Below are 7503 nucleotides of genomic sequence, written 5' to 3'. Positions count from 1 at the left end.
GATTTCTCAACAGGGTCTTGCAAAGTGTGGTGTCAAACGTGTTCCTCTGGCCATCCTCAGCTGGGCCAGCTTCCCCTCCATAATTGCTCTGTGCCAAGCTGACCCAGTGGCAGGCTGAACCTTGGTTACTACCAGGTGGTCCATCCCAGGTTTGGTCTCTATTCCTCTTTGCCCTCTGCCATTGCCCCCAAATATGTCTTTCTAATTATTTTCTTATCATCCATCTTCCTCCCAAAGTATAAGCCACCCCAAAGATAACTCCATCGGGGTTTCAGGAGTAAATGAGGGTCCAAGTGGAGTCTAGGGAGGTACAAATGACCAATAAACATATAAAAAGTCACCCTGCCACACTCGTAACTTGGGATATAGGAATAAAATAAAATAATTGTGTTTTTAAAAGGGAGGGCTAGGGCAATAGTGGCATACAACTTTAATCCCAGCACTCTGGGACCGAGGCAGGAAGGTCTTTATGTGGGTCCAGCCTGATCTACATAGCAAGTTCTAGGCCAGCCAGGGCTACATACTAAGACCATGTCTCAAAAAAACAACCCTAGATAAATAAATCAAAGAGGAGATGAGATTAAATGTAGTGGCACATGCCTATAATGGAAGCCAGTGAGGTGGATATAGAAAGAATAGGAACATAAGGTCATTTTTGGCTACATAGTGAATTCAAGCCCAGCCTAGGCTAATGAGACTCTGGCTCAAACAAACAACAAAAGTAGAATATTAAAAGGCTGAGGGTGGGGATAACTTTGAGATCATGTTTGGCCACCCACCTCTACTGTTCCAAAATGACTCAGAGGACCTCCATGAGCATGGACACAATCCTGTCTCCAGCGGTTCTTAAAAGACTAGGCTGGCACTACACAAAATGTGCCAAATCCTCACCAAATATGCCAAATCCCTCAACTCTTAAAGCTACAGGTGTCAAGCTGTGGCAACATTACACCCACACCAAGGCTGCCATGGACCGGAGCCAGGAATGGACTGTGAGAGCCAACTCAGACCAGCCTCTGAAACTGACCTTCTCAAAATGACCTCGGCATGGAGACCATGCTCAGCTCCTACTCTGCTTCCTGATGTCCTTCCTGATCTTTAATTTAAAAGTTAAAGGATGGTGTTGGAGAAGCAAACCCAAGGGGCACTGGAGGAAGGGCATGGCCAGTTAAAACTAGCTAAGACGTCAGGGTGGTGAGATGATGAGTCAGCAGGTAAAAGTGTTCCACCCAAGCCTGATGGCCTGAGTTTGACTCTGGGACCTTTCTCTCCTTCCTTCCTTCCTTCTTCCTTCCTTGCCTCCTCTTTTTCTTTGTTTCTTCCTTCCTTCCTTCCTTTCTTCCTTTCTTCCTTTCTTTCCTTTCCTTTTCTTGCCCAACGCAACAGCTCTTGTCTGTAATCCTAACACTACTACATTCCTAGAGTGAAATGGGAAGCAGACAAGCCAGAAGTTTGGATACGTATCACAGCAACAGAAACAAGTGAGACCTTACCTCATAATCAAGGTGGAAGGACAGAATTGACTCCTGAACATTGACCTCTGACCTCCAAACACAAATCTGAATACACATGTACAAATAAACAAATAATAAATGTTTTAAAATTTTAACTAGAGATAGAGCTGCTGCCCTATAAATCCAGACCCACAGTCCAACATCAACCAACTAGACTAGCCCCTATTTATGTATCTAGAGTCAAACCAAAGAGGGTTGTTCTTGTCATCAAGCCTGACAATTGAGTTTGATCTCTGGGACCCACATGGTGGAAAGAGAGAAACAATTCCTGCAAGTCATCACCTGACATCCATGTGTGCACATATACACACACCAAATACATGTAATAAACATTTTTTAAATCTGAAATCCTAATTGTGTATGTGGTGTGCTACATCCAGAGAAACACATTTTGTGATGCAGTGTAAAAATATTTAACCAAACAACACTGCAGTTGTTTGAAAAGAGGTCTAACTATGTAGCCCAGGCTAGTCATTCATTCATTTATTCATCCATTCATTCATTCATTCATTTTTAAATATAACAAAATAAAATATAATAAGATAAAACAAAACTATCACATTGAACTTGGACAAGACAAATAAACAGAAGGAAAAGAGACCAAGAGAAGGCACAAGAATCAGAGACCCATTTGTACACACACTCAGGAAATCCATTAAAAACACTAGTCTGAAAGGCATATAGAGAGAGGACCTGGTGCAAACCCCCTGCAGGCCTGTGCATGCTGCTTCAGTCTCTGAGTTCATAGGAGCTTTGCATGTGTTTATTTAGGGGGCCTTGTTTTCTTGGTGTCCTCTGGGTCTTAGACTCTTTCTGCCTCCTCTTCCATGAGGCTCTCTGAGCTCCGAGGGGAGGGATTTGATGGAGACATCCCTATTAGGGATGGGTGTTCCAAGGTTTCTCACTCTCTGCATAATGTCTGACTGTGGGTCTCATACTTGTTCCCATGCTGCAGGAGGAAGTTTCTCTGATGATGGCTGGGAAAGGCACTGGTCTATGGGTTTAGCAGAACATCATCGGGAGTTATTTTATCGCTACTTTCTTCTCGTTTTTTGTTTCTGTTTTTGTTTTTCGAGACAGGGTTTCTCTGTGTAGCTTTGCGCCTTTCCTGGGACTCTCTTGGTAGCCCAGGCTGGCCTCGAACTCACAGAGATCCGCCTGGCTCTGCCTCCCGAGTGCTGGGATTAAAGGCGTGCACCACCACCGCCCGGCCCTCCTTTTATTTATTTTTTTTAAACCAGCATTATTTGGTTTTACACTAGGTCTCTGGGCTATCTAGTCTCTGGTTCTTGGTCACCCAAGCAGTGTCAGGTATGGATTCCATCTCATAGAGTGGGCCTTAAGGCAAATCAGTTATTGGTTGGTTACTCCCATAAGCTTTGTGCCACCACTGCCCTAACATATCTTGCAGGCACTGGACCAATGTAGATAAAGGGTTTGTGGCTGGCCTGGTATTTACATTCCCCTTTTGAGAGTGTGCAGAGTTATGATACTGTGCCAAAGACCCTGGAACATAGGGGTGAAGGCTCTCTGTAGACACCAGCATGACTTCTCCATCTTCAATGAGTTGTGTGGGTCTTGTCTTCAGCCATGGACCTTGCTGTCAGCTTGTGGAGAGTAACCTACAGTCTTGGTGACAGCCTGGGTTGTTTGGGGGTTCCCATGGGGACCCTCTGGCCAACTACTCAATCAGATGTAACCATTCCAATACTGGAAGCTTCGTTTGGTAACAAGAGGTGGCTAACTGGGACTGTCTTCCCCATTATTTGGTGATTTCATTAAAATTGCCTTCATATATGAATATATTCTAGGAACTTTCTACTCTGTTGGGTTCCCATACTACCCCTCAAGGGCCCTTTAATTTTAGTTGTCTCTCCCTGGATTCCCTCCCACAATCCCTCTCCCTTCCCCTTCTCTATTTGATCCTGTTTCAGCCTCTCTCATTCATCCCTAACTATCTATTTTATTTCCCTTTCCTAAAGAGATCTATGAGTTCCTTCTAGTTCCTTACTCTATACCTACCCTCTGTGGTCCTATGTATTGTAGCTTGGTTATTAGTGAAATTCACAGCTAATATCCACATGTAGGTGAATATATACCATATCATACTCATCTTCCTGAGTCTGGGATACCTCACTAAGGATGATTTATTCTAGTTCCGCCCATTTGCCTGCAAATTTCATGATGTCATTTTTTTTAAAGGAAGGCTGAGTAATACTCCATTGCGTAAATCTACCACATTTTCTTTATCCATTCTTCTGTTGAGGCACATCTAGGCTGTTTCCAATTTCTAGCTATTATGAATAGAGCAGCAATGAACATGGTTGAGCAAGTATTTCTGTGGTAGGATGGAGCATCCTTTGGGTATATGCCCAAGAGTGGTATAGCTGGATCTTGAGGTAGATCGATTCCCATCTTCCTGAGGAACCACCATACTGATTTTCATAGTGGCTGTACAAGTTTCACTCCCACCAGCAGTGTATGAATGTTCCTCTTGCTCCACATCCTCTCCAGCATGAGCTGTCACTTGTTTAGATAATCTTAGCCATTCTGACAGATGTAAGAAGGAATCTCAGAGTCGTTTTGATTTGCATCTCCCTGATGGCTAATCATGCTGAACATTTCTTTAACTGTTTCTCAACCATTTGAGTTTCCTCTGTTAAGAATTCTTTGTTTAGATCTATATCCCATTTTTTAATTAGGTTATTTGTTTTCTTGATATCTAGTTTCTTGAGTTCTTTATATATTTTGGATATTAGCCCTCTATCAGATGTGTAATTGGTAAATATCTAATATCTTTTCTCATTCTGTAGGCTGCTACTTTGTCCAAATGACAGTGTCCTTTACCATACAGAAGCTTGTAGCTGGAGAGTTTTCTCTCTGAGACCCGCCAAGCCATGGCAGTCCCACAGCCCACTTAACAAAATAAACACACAGACTCTTATATTATTTAAACTGCTCGGCCATTAGCTCAGGCCTATCATTGTCTAGCTCTTACTCTTATATTTAGTCCATTTCTATTAATCTATACTTTGCCACATGGCTCGTGGCTTACTGGTACCTTACATCTTCCTTGTCCTGGCAGTGGCTCCAGGCAGTTTCTCTCTCTGCCTTTCTGTTCCCTCAATTCTCCTCTCTGTTAGTCACATCTATACTTCCTGTCTGGCTACTGGCCAATCAGTGTTTTATTTATATAGAGCAGTCTCCACAGCAGGAGCTTCTCGTTTTTATGAGGTTCCACTTATTAGTTGTTGATATTAGTTCCTGCAGTAACAGTGTTCTGTTCAGAAAGTCTGTGCTTGTGCCAATGGGTTCAAGACTATTCCCCACTGTCTCTTCTATCAGGTTCAGTGTATTTGGTTTTAGGTTGAGGTCATTGATCCATTTGGATTTGGGTTTTGTACAGAATAATAAATATGGATCTATTTGGATTCTTCTTTTTTTTTTTTTTTTTTTTTTGGTTTTTTTGAGACAGGGTTTCTCTGTGTAGCTTTGCGCCTTTCCTGGGACTCACTCGGTAGTCCAGGCTGGCCTCGAACTCATAGAGATCCACCTGCCTCTGCCTCCCAAGTGCTGGGATTAAAGGCGTGCGCCACCACCGCCTGGCCTATTTGGATTCTTCTACATGTAGCTGTCCAATTTGACCAGTACCATTTGTTGAAGATGGAGTCTTTTTTTTTTTTTTTTTTTTTAACACATCTCCAACAGATTTATTTTTAAAGGAATGGCCTAAGGGAGAAAAAAAATGGGGTACAGAAGTATGGACTAGAAAATAAATACAAATGTAAGCTGTTTTACTAATTATTTTATAACCACAAACTCGTACAGAGGATGATGCCCTGTACAAAACACAACAGATTCAAACGAGGTGTTCCCTTAGCAAGGCTGAAGAGTCAGTCTCTGGCATTTGGAATTTAGGATGCAGTCCTTGTTTTTGGATGGATCACTGGGTGTTTGGCACAGTCCATGCTTTTAACCAGATTTGAACAGAAGAATGGCCACCTGACCCAGGTAGAAGTAGATGAAGTGTTTGGTTTCATGTGTCACATAACTACCGAAGTTCCGCCCCACAATGCAGTGCCAGGTGGGGTTGTACTTCTTGTCAAACTCCTTCTTGATATGGGCCGCAATATCGTTCTCTATGTTGTACTTCTCCAACGCCTGGGTCGCGCACTCCACCGAGTCCTTTGCATCTCTTCCGACATGTCTGCATTTTTGATCATCGCCTTCCGGTCGCACATGGTGGCCGTTGAAGCAGGGGCCAGCCGGCTGCTGCGAGCTCCTAGGGAAGGTGCTGGTGCCGCTCAGGCAGCTGACGAGAGCCGGTCGCTACCGAAGCCGCGGCACATCTCGAAGATGGAGTCTTTTTTCCAGTGTATATTTCTGGCTCCTTTATCAAAACTCAGGTGTCCATAGGTGTATGGATTTATGTCTGGGTCTTCAATTTGATTCCATTCATCAACAAGTCTATTTTTATGCCAATCCCATGTAGTTTTTATCACTATAGCTCAGTAGTAGTACAACTTGAAATCAGTAATGGTGATACCTCCAACAGTTCTTTTATTATTCAATATTGTTTTATCTGGGGTTTTTGTGTTTCCATATGAAACTGAAAAATGTTTTTTCAAGATCTGTGAAGAATTGTGTTGGAATTTTGATGAGGATTGCATTGAATCTGTATATTGCTTTTGATAAGGTGGACATTTTTACTATGTTAATCCTGCCAATCCACGAGCATGGGAGATCTTTCCATCTTCTGATGTCTTCTTCAGTTTCTTTCTTCAATGACTTAAAGTTTTATCAATCAAGTCTTTCACTTGCTTTGTTAGAGATAACCCAAAAATTTTGTATTATGTGAGGCTATTGTGAAAGGTATTGTTTCCTTGATTTTTTTCCCTCAGACTGTTTGTCATTTGCATATAGGGGGTTACTGATTTTTGTGAGTTAATTTTGTATCCAGCTACTTTGCTGAAAATGTTTATCAGCTGTAGGAGTTTTCTGATAGAATTTTTCACATCATTTATGTATACTATCACATCATATGCAACTAAAGATACTTAGACTTCTTCCTTTCCAATGTGTATCCCCTTGATCTCCTTCAGTTGTCTTATTGCTATAACTAAGGCCTCAAGTACTACATGGAATAGGTACAGAGAGAGTGGACAACCTTGTCTTGTTCCTGATTTTAGTAGAATGCTTTGAGTTTCTCTTCATTTAAGTTCATGCTGACTAAGGGCTTCCTGTAAACTGCTGTTACTATGTTGAGGTATGCCCCTTGTATCCCTAATCTCTCCAGAATTTTTATCATGAAGGGGTGTTAGATTTTGTCAAAGGCCTTTTCTGCATCTAATGAGATGATGGTGTGGTCTTTGTCTTTCAGTTTGTTGGCTTGTTTGTTTGTTTGGGTTTTTCAAGACAAGGTTTCTTTGTGTAACAGCCATGGCAGTCCTGAAACTCACTTTATAGACCAGGCTGGCCTCGAACTCACAGAGATCTTCCTGCCTCTGCCTCCCAAGTGTTGAGATTAAAATCATGCACCACCACACCCTGCTGGTTGGGAGTCCTTTTTTTTCCCATTTATTTTACATACCAACCACAGTTTCCCCTTCTTCTTCTCTTCCCGTTCTCTCCCACCCACCTCCCATCTACTCTCCCACTCCATTCACTCCTCCTCTGTTCAGAAAGGGGCAGGTATCCCATGGGAGTCAACAAAGCATGGCGTATCAAGTTGAGGCAGGACCAAGCTCCTCCCCCTACTTCAAGGCTGGGTGAGGCAACCCAGCATGGGGAATAGATTCCAGAAGCCAGCTCATGTGCCAGAAACAAGTCATGATCCCACTGCTAGGGGTCCCACAAACCAAGCTACACAACTGTCACCCCACACACACAAAATCATGATCTTGACCCCCTCCCCTTGCTCATACAATCCCTCCTCCCTCTTTTCAACTGGATTCCCGAAGCTCTGCCAAGTGCTTGGCTGTGGATCTCT

General features: G+C 42.8%; 1 pseudogene; it reads right to left on the bottom strand.

The window, feature by feature from the left end:
• Positions 1 to 5291: 5291 nt before the first annotated feature.
• On the bottom strand, positions 5292 to 5851 carry LOC114709302 (annotated as a pseudogene).
• Positions 5852 to 7503: the final 1652 nt, after the last annotated feature.

The sequence above is a fragment of the Peromyscus leucopus genome, chromosome 13 (genome assembly GCF_004664715.2).
Source record: "Peromyscus leucopus breed LL Stock chromosome 13, UCI_PerLeu_2.1, whole genome shotgun sequence".
Lineage (NCBI taxonomy): Eukaryota > Metazoa > Chordata > Mammalia > Rodentia > Cricetidae > Peromyscus > Peromyscus leucopus.
This window is presented reverse-complemented; position numbering and strand designations above follow the sequence as displayed.